The sequence below is a fragment of the Protobothrops mucrosquamatus genome, unplaced genomic scaffold (genome assembly GCF_001527695.2).
Source record: "Protobothrops mucrosquamatus isolate PMUCROS unplaced genomic scaffold, P.Mucros_1.0 scaffold3421, whole genome shotgun sequence".
Taxonomy (NCBI): Eukaryota; Metazoa; Chordata; class Lepidosauria; order Squamata; family Viperidae; genus Protobothrops; species Protobothrops mucrosquamatus.
Window position 1 is genome coordinate 109,653 of NW_015389402.1, and position 11,459 is coordinate 121,111.

The following is an 11,459-nucleotide window of genomic DNA, read 5'->3' on the forward strand; positions in this document are numbered from 1 at the left end:
AACTATTATTTTCCACGGTTTGGAAACTGAACTCTTTTTGAAACACCCCCAAATTGCATTTGTTGTTTTTTGCAGTGACGTTAATCCCGTTGGTTCCTACTCAGGTGAATCAACTGCCTTCTTTTCACAATTATTACTATTGGTCCAAGTATCTCCTTGTCTTTATTGGTACATTTGATTTCTGCTTCTCCTTCTCACTTTTTGTCCTGCTAAAATTTAAATTCTGTTTTAAAATATGACTCTGCTCTGTGTTCCAAGAAGACCATGTTTGAGAGTTGGCTTCTGGAAAACTCTGCTTTCCGTGATAGGGTTTCCTTATTAAACTTCCCTAGCCAATCACTGGGACCTACCCTTTTGCCTGCTGAGATATTATGAGGTCAACCTGTGCAGTTTGCTTTGCTCTTTCTGAGTCACCTGGGTGGTGTTCACAAAGGTGTGGCTGCCTCTCAAACATTCCCATGGCAACTAGGGCACAGTAAACTTAGAAGATAAAGTCTCCTTCAAGCTGAGTTCAGCTAACTCTCAGTGACCGGCTGATTCCTGCCATTTTGTTCACAACAATCTAGAAGTGGCTTGACGTTGCTGTCTTCACAGAATTTTTTTTTTCATTTCCCAATCTAGTCTACTATCACGGGGTTTCTTACTGGTCTCCTCCCCAAGCATTAACTGGTAAACTATCTATAATCCCAAATAAATCTACTCTGTTGAAATCTAAAGCAGGGAATGCAGAGTTGTTTTCCTCTCCCATTTCAACTCTCCTTTTAAAGATGTTGGAATGTCTGAGTCGAGTTCACCCGGAGTCATAGAAGTTCTTGGAGTGATTTTGGGCCACTTCCTCTTCCTTAGCTCAATCTACTTCCCAGAATTGCTAATGAAGACAGAGTCCCATGCAAATCCACTGGAGCTCCTGGAGGAAAAGTGGAAAATAAGCCCAAGGAGTAAATAAATAAATCTGTTGACTTGACCAACTCTGAAGAATTGACGCCATTAGGATTAGAGTCCCAATCCATCTGAAGGAAACCTGGCTTCCGAAGACCAACCTAATAGAGTTCCCCATCAGTCTTCAAAAGGATTGGTCTATTTTACCATACAATCTTTAACTAATTCCGTTTCAGAATCCAATTCTATCAAAATATTATAAATTCTCTTTATGTGTTAAAGGGGAGTTAAAGCGTATTATGGACTTGGTTATTTTAATAGTTGGTTAATGTTAGATAGATTTTGATTATTATATGTGTAACCCTGTGTTCAGCTCTGGGAAGTGGGGGAGGGTGAGGGTGGGGTTTTGGGGTGGGTATGGGGGTTTATACTGTAATCTTTATAAAACTTTTAATAAAAAAAAGGATTGGTCTTTCAGAAAGAAGCTGCATTTTCACTCAGTGTGTTATCAGCTTCTTTCCACCAGGATCTGTGGGTGTGTCTGATGTTACTCCCTTTAGGGCCAACCTAAAACAGTCAGCGGGAGAGGGAGGATGAGCGAAAGAGGATGCCTGGGGAGGACTTGTAACCGTTTCCCCCATTCTATCTTCTCAGATATAATTCTTCCCTACCCACTTCTGCCAATTGCTCCTGACGGATTCTCAAAGATTGTCCACCACTGGGCAAAGAAGAATGCCAGCTGGGGGCTTGAACAGAGCACATCAGTCAAGCAAAGAGTCGAACAGAATAAACAAGGACCATGGATGGAATGGGCTTGTCCAGGTTCAGCATTGCATTCAGAACAGCCTGCTGTGACCCAAGGTTTGATCCATTGCAAAATTCTGTTGCACAAAGGACAGCTCTTGGAAGGAAGACTTCCACTTCAACTTTCCTCTGTTATTTCACCTTTCCCAACCTGTGGCTCTTGCTGGATGTAAATCTGAGAAGTCCCAGCCCGGTGGGAGAATGTCAGAGGCTGTGTCATATGCTAGCAGAGCCAAGAAAAAGGTTTTATGGGGCATTTTTGACTCGGGTACCAAAATGCTGTGGTTTCCTTGCTTTGCTTTCACAACCAAAGCTTTGTGTGTGCTCTGTGTGATCTTCGAAGCCAAACTATGTGCTAAAGTGGGTGGGTGTGGAGCTGGCAACTGAGGACATCTGGGAAGGCCAGGTTAGGGCATGTCCTTCTATTAAATAGGATTCTGGGAGAGAGGAGCAAGGGACACCATATTCTGCACCTGTTGTGCATATACTTAGCATTTGAAAAAAAGTCAATATTGTCATGTCGTTCCTTGACTAATAAAATCCCATCACGGATTCATGCTGTTCTTTCCAAACACATTCTTACCTTCGATTGCCCCTTCCTTGAAAATACCTGGGGCCAGCTCACCTGAACTTTCCCCAAACTCCGCCCTTTCTCCCTTGTTACCTACAACTCCTGCCTGCCACCCCTGCTTGTTGTGAAAGTCTACGCAGGATCAGTTCTTTCTCAAGAAGGAAAGGAATTAATCTGGGGCACAGAACACGCAGACAGCAAACTCAAAGGTGCCACCAAGTTAGATGGCCTGTCTCCAGGGATTCAGGCAGAATTCTCCCTCCTAGTCCCGTATAATTTAAAGCAACTTGGCAACTTTGGCTGAGGGATTCTGGGAGTTGAAGTCCACAAGTCTTTAAATTGCCGAGATTGGAGACCCCTGATTTAAAGCGAAGGGTGGACGGAAAAGTAAATCTCTCATAACTAGCACATTTATTCTGACAGTGCTCAAATCTCATAGAACAACACTATAACAGATCTGAACATTTCAGTTTCATTCTGCTCAATCATTCACTCTGTTTGGAAGAAGGGGGGAAAGGCAGAACAGAGAGGAATATCATTAAGCAGAATGACGCTTTGAAAGTTTAGCTATAGGCAAATAAATCAATTATCACCACGCACTAATGACCTGGGTTATAACCTGAAAACAAGAAGTTTCTACAAATATGACCAAAACAAGTCATGTTAAAGCAAGAAGAAGTCTTTTCTTTGGCAAAATCCCAGTTTCGCTTAAGCTTTAAAATCCCACATCACTGCAAAAACGCATCCCTGATTCAGACACTATCCAGCATCATTAGAGAAAGCGGCATTGTATACCACGACAACTTGAGAAAATGTCAAGATGGAAAGTGGCAACCCATGGAAGAGAATGGCCGATAATCTAGGTTTATGGGGGGGGAAAACAATTGGCCAATTTTCAAAAATAGGAGGACCATTGAAAATATAGTTTGGTAGGCGAGTCCCTGTTTCACAACCTTTTATTTAGCAAGTATTCAAAGTTACACCGGCACTGAAAAAGTTGGGATGCGACTTGTCCGCTTACTTATGACCTTCACAGCATCCCTAAAATCATGTGATCAAAATTTAGGTACTTGGCCACTGGCATGTATTTACCGTGATTGCAGCGTTCTGGGTCACGTGATCAAAATTTGCCATTTTCCCTGGGAAATGAAGGAAAGGTGGATTTGCTTAACAGTGGCATGATTCATTTAATAACGTCTCTGGTCATGAGTCAAGGAACATTTGTGTTTGAAATGACACAGGGATGAAATACTTTCCATCAAAGCAACCAAAATGAATCCACTTAGTCGAGAATCCCAAATTCTTTAGGTATTGTGGGTTTTCCAACACACTGGACCTGGCTGAATTGTTGACTATAAAGAAGTGGGTTTTCTCCAGCGCCATCATAACTTCAAACGGTCATTAAACAATTGTAAGTCAATGACAACTTCTAACAGTGAACAGATACACACTCTTATATGTACATATAATTAGCTCCTTTTGACAAAGACTCATTTCATAATAGACAACAAGCTACTCCCCCATTTTCACAAAAGCAGAAACATTATTTCATCTATTGCAGGGGTCTTCAAACTTGGCCCTTTTATGACTTGTGGACTTCAACTCCCAGAATTCCTCAGCCAGGCTGAGGAATTCTGGGAGTTGAAGTCCACAAGTCATAAAAGGGCCAAGTTTGAAGACCCCTGCTCTATTGGCTCTAGATTTTTAGTTTTTTTAGTTTTTTTTACTATTATGTATAACTTACAATTATCTACTCCAACTTTCCTCTCAGAAAGAACTGCCTTGGTCTTTGATGCTTGGATCTTGAATTAATTTGCATGGTTCTTTATTTGTAACCTGGTCTTCCTCCCAAAAGAGCTGGAGAGATCTATTAAAAGAGAACAATACATTCTTTAATTAAAAGCAGGGGAAGCAATAATTTAAAAATCTGTCATAACACAGGACACTAAGAATAACGCAAATGCTATAATTAAAAGCAAAGTTCATTCCAAAAGATAGTCTGAAATTTGACTGAGTGTTTGCAGGATATAATCATGAAATTCAAGATGGAGGTGAACTTCAGTCAAAGCTCTACCTGTTGGATATATGTCTTAAAGCCTTAATAACCGCCAACAGTACTGATCCCTTTGCAGAATTCTTTAGATATGCTAGATAGCTGGGGTAGAGGAGTACAGAAATAACCTTGGAGAAAATATGTGGTGATCATGAGCTTAGCCTGGGAAAACAGGATAGCAAAGAAGCTCAAGATTGCATTGCCTTGATTCTCTTTGGTATAAAAAGGAGGGAAACATAAACAATGTGGACTAGCAGTTAAGGAATCAAGCCAAAAACCAGGAGGTGGTGAGGTTTAGTCCCGCCTTAGCCATAAAAGCCAACTGGATGACCTTGGGCCAGTCACACACTCTCAGACCAACCCACCTCACAGGGTTGTAGTGGGGAAAAGAGGAGGAAAGAGCATTCAGTATGTTTGCAGCCTTGAGTTATTTATGAAAATAATAAAGGGATATACATAAACAGTCATTCTTTCAAGATTCTATTATGGCGGTCTCTTTTCAGTGTTTCTCAAACCTAGTGACTTTAAGAAATGTGGACTTCAACTCCCAGAATTCCCCAGCCAGGCTTAAAATTGCTGAGCTTGACCTATCACAATGCAGTAGAGCAGGGGTCTCCAAACTTGGCTGGCTGAGGAAAAGTCACTAAATGAATGGTTGTAAGTTGAGGACTGCCTGTACAGGAGAAGGAAACGCCTGGGGAAAGTGCAAAGCAAATTTAATCTGTCCGCCTAGGAAATATCCTAGCCCCCTCCAAGATGGCTGCTTGCTATACCCCCTCCCCAATACAATACAATATAATGGACTGTTTTCCTCTTCCCCCTCCCCACGTTGGACCAGATAACAAAGCAGCTGCTGTTAAAGGCATTTTGCAGACTCCCTTCACAGCCCACCTGTGCAAATGACCTGTGTGTTCCAGGCACACACTTCCATTTTCTTAGGTCCTGAAGGCCATTAATTTCCACTCAAGGGACAGGTATTCCCCCAGCCAGGTAAGGGAGACTCATACCACCCCCCATGTCTGGACCAACAAACAACCTCAGTTTTAGCTTGAGCATCATATAAACAGAATATTTGGACGTCTTTCAAGTCGTCACTGGCCCTTTTAGGTTCCCAGGTTCTTGTTTTCTTTCAGCTTCTCCAATTGTGAGGAGTCTTCTCCTGTAAGCTGTGATTCAGGCAACCTCAATTTTTTTTCTATTATTTGGTCCATTTGGACTTTGGGGAATGAGAAGTGGAGGTTTTCCCCCAAGGGCTGCTAGGAAGGCTGGTTGGTACCCTCACAAAATGGCTGCCAGGATGGATATGGCCGGTTTCCATTTTCCCAGAAGGCAAATTAGGTGAAATGGCTTCCTGCCCTCCATTCTAGCCATGAGGGGTGCTTTCCTTCATTTTAATGTCCTGCTTTTTAATTGAGAAGGGGAGCCACTTACAGCAAATGTAAGGAAGCACCCTATTATTAACTTTTTGTGGTACTTTCTATTTGCTAAGATATATGTGGCCTACCCACACCCTTGTGAAGGAAAGCAACTTTTCAGATTTTATATAATAAATAATGACAAATGAAGAGGAGGTCTGCCAGTTTGCCTGAAATTATTTATATAATATTTCTGTTACATTGTGACCAACTCTAGAAAGATATTTACCTACAGCTAACTTAAGCAAGATTCCCTTTATAACACCAAGATGGAGAATTAAGATAACAACTCACAAGAAGGATTCTGAAATTGGTATGAAAGTTCCTCCACCTTCAGAGCATTTAGCTACTCTATTGCCATTTCTCTGCTTATTTATTTGGAAGATTTATAAGCAAAATGTATGCACAATTCACCTAGTTCTCTAAGTAGCTTGTTTGCTTCACTTAAAAAAAAATAGAGTTCACCTTAAAACGTGAAACCAGAAGCTACAACAGTAGCAAAGCGTAGGATATTTATTATGTGTTTGTTGATTTATTAGACTTGTATCTCACTCTTCACTCAGAACTGAAGGCAGGATATAGTGAGGTTGTGCAATGTTTCAAATTGGATTCTGTGTTGTGGGTTGTGTGGGATAGTACAAGTAGACCTTGCTTAACAATGGTAATTGGGACCAGAAATTCTGTTGCTGAGTGGCTCAATCATTAAATGCAACTTTATATCACTTCACCTGCAATTCCAGCAGTTACTAACTTAACAATCGCAGGGATTCACTTAACAATTTGTGACAAGAAAGGTGGTAAAAGGGAGCAAAGCTCATTTAACAACTGCCTTGCTTATTTATTTATTTATTTATTTTATTTATTTGATTTGTATCCCGCCCTTCTCCTTACCGGACTCAGGGCGGCTGACAGCCTTATAAAACCAATATTACAGTAGATATCAATTTAAAACCAGATTAAAAGGAAATATTTGTAATGGCCTAATACTTAAAATTCCCTTAAAAACCCCACTAAAATTCCCTAGGCCAATCCCGCTTGTTGGAAAAGCCATGTCTTTAGGGCGCGGCGGAAGGAGGGGAGATCCCTGAGCAACAAAACATTTGGGCTCAGTGGTGGTTGTAAGTTGAGGACCACACCTTACAAGTGCCAAAATCACAACCCTGTGGCTATGGGGATGGTGCGACAGCCACAACTGAGAGGCACAGTTGTAAATCCCACCAGTTCAGCTCTGTTGTAACTCTGAACTGTCACTGAACAAGCGGTCGTTAAGTGAGACACTTGTACCTGTTTGCAATTATTCAAAGCAGTTGTAGAGGGCCCACTGAAATGGGGGCTGCTTTAAAGATTTCCACCGGGGTGTTTTCTTTCAATACCTGTTAATTCCAGAGGATGTTTCTAGAATCTGATCTCAAGATTCGTACCTTGAGGTGTGAAGATTTAGCATAATCTCCTGCATGCAAAATGTGAATTTTTCCAAGGGGCTTGGTTGTCCAGTTTAGGAAGAGAAATGCAGGTCTAAATAGATAGGGCTCTGTGGTCTGTGGCTCGTACAGTGTAGCTGCTTTTAATAAAGACAGATTTTCTGCAGAGATTCATTTTAAAAGGGAATTGAAATTTAAACAGCCAACGGGTGTTTTTTTTTTCATAGACATTGGTGATCTGCCAATGCATTTGGAAGACTTGTCCAGTTGGTCGCTATTTTTTAGAATCTTGTTTTCCAAACATGGAAACTCTACAATGTGTGGACTTCAACTCCCAGAATTCTGGGAGTTGAAGTCCACATATCTTAAAGTTACCACGTTTGGAAAACACTGCTTCAGAAGCTGGTTTTCTTCAACCCCAAAACGTTTTGCTTCTCCGTAAACCCAGAAAACTAGCCTTAGAATTTGAGATTGTGGCTTTGGACTCACATCAGCAGGGACATTTCATTTTGTGCGAGTTTTGCCCTGTGAAGGATCCGGTTATAACTCCTACGGCTTTATAAAATGGACTCTTCACTTCAACGATTTTGGCCACATTCCTTGCGATCCAAAGAGAACTGCTCCTACGTTTCAGGTGACCGAAATAGGCAGGTGACCAGAGGGGAGCCAAACACAAAATATCTGGAACCAAAAACCTTTGCTCATCAACGGTGGGATTCAAATAGGTGAACAACCGGTTCTCTGTGTGGGTGCCGCTTCTGGAAGTCCATTCTGGGCCTGGGCAACAAACAATTAGCTACTGAACTGGTGCAAACTGGCTGAATCCCATCACTGGAGCTGGTGCATTTTGGACAGGAGTCTGCATTCCACCTGCTGATAAAGGACTCCTGAAATAGAGGCGAGAGAGAGACAGAGAGAGAGGGAGGGGAAAAAAAACCCAGAACAGGTTAAGGCGCTTCCAGAAATTAAAGTTAAAATTGAGAAAGGGAGTTTCCCTCCTGATCTCTCTCTGTCTCCCTCCCTCCCTCTCCAACCAAACATACACAAACCCAATCAGGTAGATGCAGCTGGGCGTGGATTTTATCCCAGGTCCCACCTCTACCTTTCCTGCAGGCCCAATGGCCTCGCCTGTTGGGAAACTGACTCAGGTCATGTGCTTCCACCGAGGGGCAGGTAACTTAGGAAAAAGAGAGCTAGGAAAAAAAAGATTTTATTTTTTTTTAAACCTAGGCTGGGTTCCTGCCATGATGTCAGAGGGAGACAAACGGACTGCTTGTTAAATTTGATCCCCCCAGTTAGACCTGGGGAGAAAGAGTTCACCTAAAATCCAGGTACAACGGCAAATAGATAACACTTTTTCCCCCCCTTTATTAGATATTATTTGAATCTTAGCTACCTTCACCCTGTTCCCCTTCCCCATAGTTCTGGCTTTTCTGAGATTGTCCTTTTTTATATCTTCCCTTCGATCACTTGGGGAAAGGGGTGCCCTTTATTTGTAAGTTTTTTGTGTTTGGCTTGTTTTATACTTTTTCTCTCTTTCTTTCTCTCTCTCCTTTTTTATTTTTTATTTTTTTTCTTTCTCTTCCTTCTCTCTTCCTCCTTTCCCCCCCCTCCTTTACCTCTGCTTTTGATTGTAGCTGTTCCCCCCCCTCTGTGGTCATGACGGCTTCTTCTCCGCACAGTGACTGTTTGGTGGTCTTGTTTGGGGCAACCGCTGGTGGAAATGGGGCTAAGCTGGGGTCCGATGAGAGGGAACTAATTCTGTTGGTGTGGCAAGTTGTGGATCTTCCCAGCAAGAAGGTATGACTTCCCAAACTCTTCATACGCTGTTGGGCAATTTGCAAAAGAGAGGAAGAAAAAGGAAAGAGAGGGGAATGCATTTAACCAAGATCCCTCTTCTCTCTCTCTCCTTTCAGCCATCCTAGTGGGACTTCTGCTTGAGCAAACAGGGCTGGAATAAGCTTTGCTTTTCTCCCCCCAAACTTGGCTTGGGGGTGGTGGGGGGCTGGTGGGATGGGAGAAAGCAGGGAGAAACTATTAAGTTTGGACCAGGGTGCAACCAATTAAAGCTCAGTTCAAACTTTCCCCTTGAAATTGACGAGGAGAGCCAAATCCAGATTACAAAAATCCAGATTACTCAAGAATTAAATCTCCTTACCCCCCACCCCCTTGTTCTCGGTCAGTAGAAACATTTTAGAGACTCTAAAGACTTCTTGTAAAAACTGACCTTTTCACCGTGTTTGGGATATTGGAGATGTACCTTTTTGTTTCTGTGTTTGAAATCAGGCCTGCATGTTTGCTTGGGAAACCTGTCGCTTGATACGGGGGAATTAAACTGGAGTGGGAGGAAAACCTGTTTTTATGCAACCCCAAAGAACTAGGTCCAATCCCTCTGTTTACTCGCCCCCTCCCCCGCCCCAAAATGAATTTCAGATGAATAATTTGAAAAAAAAAAAACCCCACAGAGGGAGGGTCAAGGGCTGCCCCTGGGATCCCTAAACCGAGTCCATTCCGATGGGATCATCTGATTTTTTTTTCTTCTCCCCACTAGAACGATGCAAGAATTGCAGCCGGGTCTCTTAAAAATAATCTCTATTTTTATGGGAAGGCTGTGAGTCTCCTTGAAGGCAACGAGATGGGATGTTTGCGAAATTAGCAACTGCATCTCGAGCCATCCCTTCCCATTTCGATGGGGCCAGCTGTGGTTCTAGTCTCCTTTTAATACACATTATTTTTTTACAGTCGCTCCATCCAGTTCCTGGAGTTTTACTTTTCTCTTTCCCCCTCCCCCTTTCCCTCTGCTCTCTTTGTTAAACATTTTCAGGTAGGGACGCTGCACAAATGCCTGGTGAAGGCAGACAATTTGGAACTAAGCGAGCCTTGCCGCGAACTGACAGGGTTGACCCCCGACAGCTTGACCAAAGCAGAGCCTCTGGACCGGGTTCTCCAACAGGTGAGGGTTAACTTGTGAATGCAGGGAGCAGGGTTCCAACTGATGCAATCAAGCAAAGAGGAGACTTTCGCTTTGGAAATTGTCAAGCAATTGCAGTTGCTCACCCCTGCCAAGTAAAGCATGTTTATTCTACACCAAGGCTGGCTAGCACCATCTGCCACGTGTGCGGCCACATTGGATGGGGCCTGCAGCGGGCTGAGTTCAACCAATTAACCCTAAACCCATGCGCCGTTTGCTTTCCTTTCTTTTGAACCCCACCGTGGCGTTTGCAGCCAATCGGAACTGCAGTTAAGCCAGGGTTTGGGAATGTAGCCAACTGAGGTTTATTCAGTAAACGGGGTTCAATCAAGCCTAGCTTAGTTGTGTGGAATGATCACTGTCGGTTTAGTTGACCAGTGATGAATGCTAGAAGTTGGGTACAGTTAGAAAGTGCAAATGTGAGGACAGTCCGTAGCTAAAACATCTCTCCTTCACTATAAATTACTAGTTTACCACCATGTGCCCGGTCTTTCATCATCCTAGGGAGTGTCTCTTTGGTGTCTACCTGATATGTACCAACTCTTTTGTGTTACCTGTCAACCACTCCTCTATGACTTGTCCAGAGAATCTTTTTTTTGTTATTATTGAAAATCCTGGCTTGGTATTGTGTGAATGTAAACCAGTGTGTGAGCTATTTTAAAAACTTGGATGTCCTAAGTCATTGCTAAGAATGATTATGACTGGAACTTTCGGTTAGCAGGTTCACGTTGACCCATTTAGATATAGATGAATATATTAGTTGCTTAACTAATTAGTTGTTGAACACAGCGACAAATCTGCACGTGCGAATTCACTTGGAAATTTTTTAGATGAGTTGTGTGGCAGTTTGGTTTGGAAGCTTTCAAGGATTGCAATAAACTTCTGAAACGTGTAACGGAAATTTAGCATCCTCTGCAGCAGGGGGCCTTCAACCCCTGGGCCACGGACCAGTACCGTTGTGTGGGGACTGTTAGGAACCGGGCTATGCAAGTGGCAGGCAAGTGAGTAAAACTTCATCTGCACACATGTGTGATCTACGTTGCGCACAAAACCATCCTCTCCTTCCCCCTGCCCCCAGTCTTGGGAAGACTATTTTTCTTCTCAAACAATCCCTGGTGCCCGAAAGATTGGAGACTGCTGTTCTGCAGCAAAGTTGTACAGGAGCCGGACCACAGCAAGATATCCCAAAGCATATGGGAAATGCTTAATTAAGCTCAACACATTTTAATAGTGTTGATTTGATTTAATCTCCTTGTTTTTAATGTTGACTAGCCTTTCAAGGTAGGCCCGATTAGGAAAAAGAGACCAGGTGGATTTCCAAAATGTTACTCTATTGATGTGGCAT

The 11,459-nt window shown here is 42.7% G+C and overlaps 1 long non-coding RNA gene across 1 annotated transcript; it reads left to right on the forward strand.

Annotated features, from left to right (window-relative positions):
- The first annotated feature begins 8,367 nt into the window (after window positions 1-8,367).
- On the forward strand, window positions 8,368-10,151 carry LOC107297627. The gene is made up of 3 exons (XR_001549130.1): window positions 8,368-8,474; window positions 8,781-8,943; window positions 9,968-10,151. It is a non-coding gene; the product is annotated as an uncharacterized LOC107297627 (long non-coding RNA).
- Window positions 10,152-11,459: the final 1,308 nt, after the last annotated feature.